Source organism: Prionailurus viverrinus, chromosome C1 (genome assembly GCF_022837055.1).
Source record: "Prionailurus viverrinus isolate Anna chromosome C1, UM_Priviv_1.0, whole genome shotgun sequence".
NCBI lineage: Eukaryota > Metazoa > Chordata > Mammalia > Carnivora > Felidae > Prionailurus > Prionailurus viverrinus.
The window spans coordinates 130,150,668-130,159,259 of NC_062568.1; the positions used below are offsets into that span (position 1 = coordinate 130,150,668).

An 8,592-nucleotide genomic window follows, 5' to 3' on the forward strand; every position below is an offset into this window, starting at 1 on the left:
GGTAGTGGCAGTCTTCTATGTAAATATTTTTCAGAACTGTTTTGATTATCCTGTTTCTTTGTCTTTCTGTTCATATTTTAGAAGTAATTTGTAAATACTAAGAAACAAAAAACAAACCAAAAAAAAACCCCAAACTTTGGGGGTTTGATTAGAATTGCATTGACCTACAGATTAAATTGAAGAGAATTTACATCTTAGCAATATTGTCTTCAAAACATAAACGTAGTGTATCTCTCCATTTATTTAGGTCTTCTTTGATTTCTTTCATCAATGATATTTTTTTTAGTTTTCTGCATATAAATTCTGTACAAATTTTGTTAGCTTTATTCCTAAGATTTCATATTTAGAGTGCTAGTGTAAATGGTATTTTTAAAATTTAAAATTCCAATTTTGCTGATAATTAAGATTGTGATTGACTTTTATATATTGATTTTGTATCATGAGGCCATTCTAAAAATAGTCTTTAGTTCCAAGATCTGTTTTGTAGACATTGTGGTTTTCCTACATATGTAATCATATATTTGGATATTGTAACTATGTAGTTACAAAGGTAAGAAATAATACCATGTCTTCTAAATAATTCATATTTGGAAGAGACAAAATTATCCTCTTAAAAAATACATACAAAATTCTAATCACGATAAAACTGTAGCTTAACTGATGTTTGTAAACATATCTAAAAAAAAATGTTAATAGACAGGAAATTTAGAAAAGATAAGCCAAAGGGCAAAGTGTTGACATTTAGAGACTAGGAATTAAACAACCACCACATGTCAGGGATGATAGACACTGAATTTTAAGGAAAATGAGTAATGTTTCTGTTGTAGACAGGAATGACCCATCATATCTGAGCATGGCCTGGATGAAAATACCTCCATTTGTCTGATTTCATTTCCTCCAAACATCATATTGATTATCATTTGGCTTCAGGTTCTAAACTCAGAGTGCTTTGGTTCTCTTCAGCCTCAGCATTCAAAGGTTAGCTGCAGGCTTTTCAATATCTTTAAGCTCTACTTCCTTCATTTGCAAAATAAAGGTAAAGATAGCACTTCCCTCATAGGATTGTCATGAGAATTAAATAAGATAATACAGGCCAATTTGCTAAAGCAGGCATTCCTAAGTAAAAGAGACATGGCAGATATCTGAGTTTCCACTGTTTTTCCTGGCACTTCTCTTAAAAACACGGCCAGATCAGAAAACCCCAGTAGCCAGAGGCTATGGAGTATACTGTTGCTTCATAAACCCCAGTAGCTTCCCAGGTGTAATCCCATAAGGGTAGAAAGAGGGCTGGGAGACATCAAAGACAGAGGCCACTCAAGATTGGTAGGTGGTAGTTTAATAAGTCAGGGAATTTAATTAGGGGGCTCATCTTGGGCAGCTAGAGATGAGTAGATTTCCACACCTGCCTGCCAAATCTTAACAGTTTATATAGAGGCCTTAACTGGATTCAGTCATGTATACTATCCAAATGGTATCAGCAACATATTGCTCTCTTAAGGCTATGTCCTTGAAAATGGCTCCCATTGTGGGAACAGGGGAGACAGCTTACATTTCAAACACTGGGGAGGGATGAGGACACTCTTACTGCCTGGGTCCAGTTGTTCAGTCAACTGACATCACATTAACAGTTACCTCCTCTAACTCGTATCAAGGACTGTGGGAGCATAGGGGGGCTGGAGATCATGGAGAGTTTCCTACATGAGGAAAGTGAACAGTAGCAATTAGACTCCTCTCCTGGGGCTTCCCAAATGGCTCAGTGAGAAGCAAATGGGCACCTGCTTGTGCTGAGGACATTATCAACCCAAAGTGGACTATAACAGCCAGTAAGACCTTCCTTTACCCCTTCTCTCTAATGCTTCCTTTCTTTTCCCAACCAAGGAGATGCTGGAAGGAGGAGAGACATTGTGGGGCAAGAGGAATGAAAATGTCCACCACATGGCAGCTCCTTTCCATTTGCTATCTTGCAGGCACTGGCCGTGAGAAGGTGAGCACTGAATTATCTATAAGATAGAATCAACTGGATTTTTAATACCTGAAAACAAAATCAAGCTTATATATCCTACCAAAAATATCTTATGAGACCAAAAAGGAAAAGTAAATTATTGAAGAAAAAACATAACATGTTCATATTTGTACTCTGCAGGAAACAGACTGGGCAATTAACAGGTTTTTGTAACTGGAAACATTTTTTTCCTAATTGGGAACTCTTATTTTTTAACTTTTTCATGTAAAAAAAAGCTTTATTTTCCTTTTATCATATTAATGAAGTGTTGAAAAAATATATGTAAAATGTGAAGCATAATAATAAAATTCACAACACAAACCAGCTGAAATTTAAGAACTAGAAGGTCACAGATATTATCTACTAAGTGCTCTCCCCTATTGCACATACCTGTTTCTACCCTAGAAGTCATTGTTCTCTTCAATTTGCGTTCAAGTATCATTGTGTAGCAGACACTGTCAGTGCCCCACCTACATTCCCTTGGTATTCACAATTCCTGTAAATGCAGATGGAGTATTCCTGCAAGTGTATATGTAACACCATGCCTAGGGGATTTCTTTGGAGTGGATAAGGCAGGCTAGAAGTTCCAGAGAACTTGCTTTTTGATCTTTTTTAGTATCATTTAACACACACACACATACACACACACACACACCTCTTAGCAATACATTGTTCAGTTTTGTGGTATTATATATGTGATATCATATATTATATAGTTTTCTGACTCACTTTTTTCACTCAACATCATGTTTCCAAAATTCATCTTTTTTTTGGCATATTTGTAATTCATTAATTTTATTACTATGTATACTGTCTTGTGAATAAAGTTGAATCAACATAATTTTTTTGGTTCTCATTATTTAGTCACTGATGGATATTTGGATTGCTTCCCTATTCTTTCTGTTATGAACACAGTGCTACTGTGAACATAGTTATGTAAGAATCTCAGGGCACCTATGCAAAAGTTGTATCATAGTAATGTTCATTCCAAAGTGGTTGTAGCAATTTACACTCCCTCCGGTATAAGAATTCCCATTGAACCAAATGCTCTGCAACATTTGGTCTTGATAGCTTTCTTGATTGTTTTGTAGTGCTGCCTTTATCATACATTGAGTTCTCATACATATATAGGTGTGTCTGGACTCATTGGAATAGTCAGCGGTTCATTTACATGCTATTGCACCAATAGCATATAACAGTTATTACTCTTTTGTAGAATATCTTAATATATCTGGTAGAACATGTTTCCCTCTTTTGTTTTTAATCTTTTATGTTTTTTTGAATTTTAAAGTACATCTGTTTAATTATATTATAACCATTAATGCAATATCTGCCTCAATAATTTCATTCTGACAATAAAAAAAGATGGCATAATGATGGTTTTAAAGCTGGTTCAATCACAATTTTAGAGCCTTATTTATCAAGAGTGAAAACAGAAGACTACTAAAAACAGCTAAAAAGGTAACATGTGTCATAGTGCTCAATGTTTCTGTAACTGTTGGTAAGGCTTACACCTACGTCTGATGCAGAATTCTTAATGACACTGAAATAGTTATTTTCTCAACCGCAAGGTATGTACTGGTACTGTGGGTCTGGGAGAGACTGGGGATGGGTACTACTCCTCGTCTCCAGTTGTGACTATGCAACAGGAGCAAGTGCGCTTTGTATCTATTCCAGAAGCCCGTCCCCTCCATAAATAACATCCTCCAGATATGTAGCAGCTTCGTGGCTTTCTTCTTCCAGCTTGTACAAGCTAGCAGCCTGTATGTAAAGCAGCTGTAGATTCTTCACTGAGTAATGAATGGATCAAAACATCCATGTCTTTTGCTGTTCTTGCAATCAGTGCAGCAAAAAGCTAGACGTATTCTTCTGTAAGATTAGTTGGCAGATCTTCGTTCATTGCTGTCTGAGCATCAGGCAAAGGGGCGGGAGGGCCACAATGCTGTAACACTCCAATGGCATTACAAAACTGGTCTGCAAGGGCACTCACCACGTCCTGCAGCTGTGTGAGCCTATCAGCCATGTTCCTCCACGAGCTAAGGGAGGCCAGAGACTCTCTTTTGCTTTTACAGGTTAACTATCTGTGGCTCATTTCTTTTTCTGAAATAAATTTTTGAGTAATCATTCTTCAAAACATACAACAGATTTTGTTTGTGGTTCCCTTGAATATTTATTTAGGTTGATTTAGACAGTAGTGACTTCTTATAATATTGAGACATACGCAAAACATGAAACACCTCTTTATTTAAATCATCTTCTATGTTATTTACAGCTTTGAGGTTTTGTTCACAGAGGTCTTATGTATTCTTTTAAGAAAGCAATTTATTGTTATTGTTGCTATTGCATTATCCTCTTAAAGTTAATTTCTATTTGGCTATCGTTGGTCTAGAGAACCAAATTTCTCTTAAATAGGTGTTCACATTATCTGCAAATTATGTCAGTTTTATATCTTATCTTCTATTGCATATATTATTTATTTTTCTTTCTTTATAGTCTTTGCCAGAACCTCCAATAGCATGTTAAATAGTAGCAGTGTTAGTAGACCTTTTTGTCCTGTTCCTCATCTTATAAGGAACGCATTAAAAGTTTTTCCATTAGGTACAAAATTTGTTGTAGGTTTTGGTATATATATCTTACAAGTTAGTCTTCTTCTATTCTTAATTTGCTAATAATGCCTTTTAGATAATGACAGCTTGCCTTTTATCAAATACGTTTTTTGCCTCAATTGTAAAAATTACATAATTTTTTCTCTTTAGTCTATTAATATCATGAATTATAATTGATTAAATTCAATTTATTTTAAATTATAAGACTATTCACTGGATGTGAAGAGAGAAATATGACATTTAGAGCTGCTGTAGTGTGGGCAAAGACCTTGTTTAACAGTGAAACCAATACACGGAAAAGTAGCAGAACAAAACTAAGAGATTAAGACAACCAGATCCTGATAATATTGTATGCATTGTGGCAGGAAGCCACACATGAATTCAGTACTCCCCTAAACATTTGTTGGGTAAGCCAATAAATTATCTGAAACCAGTGTGAGTTTGCTTTTGAGGTACTTAATTTGAAAACATTAGTCACATAATTCAGGGTTTGGTTTTTTTTCAGCTAACACTATTTATGAAATAGTCAATTCTATCTTCATAATTTTGGATGCCTCCTTTACTTTGACATCAATTTGCAAAAATTTATGGGTCTGTTCTTTAACAGCGCTCCACTTCTTTGTCTGTTTGGTTTATTCCTATACCAGTGGCATTCTCTAGCTCTTCATAGAGCTAGAACAAACAATCCTAAAATTTGTATAGAACCAGAATAGATCCCAAATAGCCAAAGCAATCCTAGGAAAACAAAAACAACAACAGCAACAGCAACAAACAAACCAAAGCTGGAGGCATCACAATTCTGGACTTTAAGCTGTATTACAAAGCTGTAATCATCAAGACAGTGTGGTACTGGCATAAAAACAGACATACAGATCAATGGAACAGAATAGAGAACCCAGAAATGGACCCACAGATGTATGGTCAACTAATCTTTGACAAAGAAGGAAAGAATATCCAATGGAAAAAAAGACAGTCTCTTCAGCAAATGGTATTGGGAAAACTCGACAGCGACATGCGGAAGAATGAACCCAGACCACTTTCTTATACCATACACAAAAGTAAACTCAAAATGGATGAAAGACCTAAACATAAGACAGGCAGCCATCAAAATCCTCGAGGAGAAAAGAGGCAACAACCTCTTTGATCTCAGACACAGCAAACTTCTTGACTTCTTTCCAGAGGCAAGGGAAACAAAAGCAAAAATGAACTTTGGGACCTCATCAAGATAAAAAGCTTCTATACAACAAAAGAAACAATTAGCAAAACTAAAGGGCAACCAGTGGAATGGGAGAAGATATTTGCAAATGACATATCAGATAAAGGGGTAGTATCCAATTCTGTAAAGAATTATCAAAATCAGCACCCCAAAAAACAAATAATCAGTGAAGAAATGGGCAAAAGACATGAATAGACACTTCTCCAAAGAAGATATCCAGATGGCTGACAGACACGGAAAAGAATGCTCAACATCTGGGAAATACAAATCAAAAGCACAAAGAGACACCACCTTACACTTGTCAGAATGGCTAACATTAACAACTCAGGCAACAACAGACGTTGGTGAGGATGCAGAGAAAAAGAAACTCTTTTGCACTGCTGGTGGGAATGCAAACTGGTGCAGCCACTCTGAAAAACAGTATGGAGGTTCCTCAAAAAATTAAAAATAGAACTACCCTACGACCCAGCAATTGCACCATTAGGTATTTATCCAAGGGATATAAGTATGCTGTTTCGAAGGGGCACATACACCCCAATGTTTATAGCAGCACTATCAACAATAGTCAAAGTGTGGACAGAGCCCAAATGTCCATCGACAGATGAATGAATAAAGCAGATGTGATGTAATATTACTCAGCAATCAAAAAGAATGGAATCTTGCCATTTGCAACAATGTGGATAGAATAAGAGTGTATTATGCTAAGTGAAATAAGTCAGAGAAAGACAAATATCATATGACTGCACTCATATGTGGAATTTAAGATGCAAAACAGATGAATATAAGGGAAGGGAAGCAAAAATAAGATAAAAACAGAAAGGGGATACAAACCATAATAGACTCTTAAATACAGAGAACAAACTGATGGGTGCTGGAGGGGAGGTGGGTGGAGGGATGGGCTAAATGGGCAAGGGGCATTAAGGAGGACACTTGAGATGAGCACCGGGTGTTGTATGTAAGTGATGAATCACTAAATTACTAAATTCTACTCCCAAAATCATTATTACACCTTATCTTAACTAACTTGGATTTAAATTTAAAAAGTATATATATATATATATATAATGATTTTCTTTTTAATTCCTTTTTGATCAACAAATTTTTAGAAATGTATTGTTTAATCTCCAAATGTTGAGGTTTTCTAGGAAGCTTTCCATTATTGATTTTTAACTTAAATTTGCTATGGTTAAAAAAAACAAACTTTATGACTTCATTCTTTTTAAAATTGCTGAGATTTATCTTATGAATGAGCATGAATATGTTTTATCTTGGTGAATGTCCTATTTACACATGAAAATATTTATATTTAACTGTTTTTGGGTAGATTATTTAGATATATAATAATTTCATATAATTATTTATTATTATAATTATATTATTTATTATTATACCACCTATTTTATGTATTCATAAGGTCCAGTAGATTGTTGGTGGTGTTATTAAAATATTCCATAACTTCATTTGCTTTTCTGTCTTATCAATCACTGAGAGAATATAGTTGAACTTAAAGTATAATTGATTTGCCCGTTTTCTCATTTTAGTTGTCAATTTTTGCCTCATTTGTTTTGAGGTTTGATGATTGTGTATATAAACATTTAAGATTGTATGTTTTTGGTAAATTGATCCTTTTGTCATAATTAAATGAATATATTTTTCTCTGGTAATGTTTCTTGTTTTGAAATCTACTTTGGCATTAATAAAGCCATTCCAAATTTCTTATGCTTAGCACTAACATGGTATATCTTTTTCTATTTCTTTTTTTTTTTACTTTTACCTATTTGAGTCTTTATATTTAAATAGATTGCTTTAAATCAGCATGGAGCTTGGTGGTTGTTTTTTTTTTTAAATCAATTCTGATAATCTTTGTCTTTTACCTTCAATGTTTACCATTTTCATTAATATAATTATTGTTATCTTTGGGTTTACATCTGCCATATTGCTATGAATTTTTTTAATTTTCTTGTATGTACTTTATCCCTTTTACCCTCTTTCCTATAAGTTTTATAATATCCATTTTAACTTCTCACAATCTACCTTCAAACAATATAATGGCACTTCATATATAATTAATAATCTTATAAGCATGTAATTCCATTCCTCTTGTAGTCTTTTGTGTTATTTTTTTGTCATACTAAGTCCTACTAAACTACATTGTTACTATTATTGCTTGAATCTATCAATTATGTTCAAAATTAATTTTTTTTAATTTTTTTTATTTATTTATTTTGAGAGAGAGAGAGAGAGAGAGAGAGAGAGAGAATGAACAGGAGAGGGGCAGAGAGAGAGAGAGAGAGGGAGAGAGAGAGAGAATCCCAAATAGGCTCAGCACTGTCAGTGCAGAACCCGATGCGGGGCTCCAACTCATGAAAGGTCAGGAGATGAACCCTTAACCACTAAGCCACCTAGGTGCCCCAATGTTTAAAATTAAATAAAAAACGTTATCTCTAACATATTTAGGAGTGAAAAAATAATGGTTCCCCCTAATATTAGGAACAAAGGAAAAGCAAAAATGTCTCCTTTCACCATTGCTGTTTGATACTGAACTGGAAATCTTATTCAGTGCCATATACAGAAAAACAAACAAACAAACAAAAGGCACACAGATTGTAAAGGATGATAGAGAAGTGTCTTCATTCACAAATGACATGAGAATGTACGTAAAACTGCCTATCTTTTTTTTCTGATGGAAAATTCAACTTATTGCCCCTATTTGTAATAATTCCTATTTTAAAAGAAGAAGGTTCAACTTCTCAGCTCTGATCTTGGGA

At 34.4% G+C, this 8,592-nt stretch overlaps 1 pseudogene; it reads right to left on the bottom strand.

The window, feature by feature from the left end:
• Positions 1 to 3,789: 3,789 nt before the first annotated feature.
• LOC125171706 (mediator of RNA polymerase II transcription subunit 21-like) lies at positions 3,790 to 4,025 on the bottom strand (annotated as a pseudogene).
• Positions 4,026 to 8,592: the final 4,567 nt, after the last annotated feature.